Source organism: Poromitra crassiceps (genome assembly GCF_964638095.1).
Source record: "Poromitra crassiceps genome assembly, chromosome: 2".
NCBI classification, from domain to species: domain Eukaryota; kingdom Metazoa; phylum Chordata; class Actinopteri; order Beryciformes; family Melamphaidae; genus Poromitra; species Poromitra crassiceps.
In genome coordinates, this window is record NC_139624.1 from 13795904 (window position 1) to 13797164 (window position 1261).

The following is a 1261-nucleotide window of genomic DNA, read 5'->3' on the forward strand; positions in this document are numbered from 1 at the left end:
ATATTTGTATTGTATAGCACATCTTTATTGATCATTAAAAAACCTTAAATTGTATGACTTTCTCTTATTATCTACACCAAAAAAGCTGCAGTGATTACAGTGTTTTACATCCAGGCTTGACAAGTGAGTTATTTTATTATTATATATGTATATATATTTTTAAGTGTTGTATCTTATATTTTTCAAACTATATTTCTGCCTCCTGAGTGCTGTGCTGCAGTGTCAGCTTGGTGGTCTTTGGTTTGCAGAGTTGCACCAATTTGTAAAACCCAAGTCCCGGTTAGATTCGGGTCCTGAATTGTATGTTGGATGCCTTCATTTGCATATCATAATCTTCATCAAATATCTTTGATTGGTCAGGCGTGAAATGATGAGTCCAATCACCTACTTCACCCTTTCTCATGAAGGGAGAGATGGAATGATCAAAGACAGTTGCAGGCATGAAGGTGTAGTTCGCCATCGGGTTCACCTTCATGATCTTGAAGGATGTGAGCTCCACAATGCGGCTGAGGACATCATCAGAGAGGGACAAGTCCAGATAACACATTATGTGCTCTATTTTTTGCAGAGGATTCTCCTTCATGTCTTCATAGAAGAGGTAAAGCATGGTCTTCTCTCTCTCCTCCCAATAAGCCTTCACATGGTCATACCAGCCAGGAGCCACAGGCCAACTCTCCTCGCATGAACTTGTGTATGTAGGCGTCCCAGGCCCTGGCTCAGGCTGAGCCATGTTCATATGCTCAAAGTGGTAGTAGCTCACCATGTGGACTCAATTCGCACCATGACAAAGATGGACTAAAAGAAAAAGCCCCTGTCGGCTCATGATGAAATAGCTAGAGCAAATGAGCTGAATCATTTTTATATGTGTTTTGAAGTTGATACCTCTAAAGAGTACAATGAAGTGTTGGACAATCTACACTATGATTTGAATGACAGAGTGATAATTGATCCAGATTCTGTTACGCGTGTTTTTAAATCACTGTGTGTTAACAAAGCTACTGGACCAGAAAATATGTCTGCTTATTTACTATAAACCTTTGCTGAGGAACCAATGCCGGCCTGGCACCCACTTCTTCAGCTCACAATAGACACAGAGGTGCCAGAGCTCTGGAAAAAATCATCATAATTCCAGTCCCAAAAAAGGCCTGTCCCCAGGAGGACAACGATTATAGGCCAGTGGCCCTATAACTTCCAATGTAATGAAAGGGTTAGAGAAGATAATCATAGAGAAATTAGATCAATATCAATTTGCTTATACTAA

The 1261-nt window shown here is 40.4% G+C and overlaps 1 pseudogene across 1 annotated transcript; it reads right to left on the reverse strand.

The window, feature by feature from the left end:
- Positions 1-280: 280 nt before the first annotated feature.
- Positions 281-763, reverse strand: LOC310798464 (sulfotransferase 1B1 pseudogene; annotated as a pseudogene). Its single transcript has one exon. The product of its transcript is annotated as a sulfotransferase 1B1 pseudogene (transcript).
- Positions 764-1261: the final 498 nt, after the last annotated feature.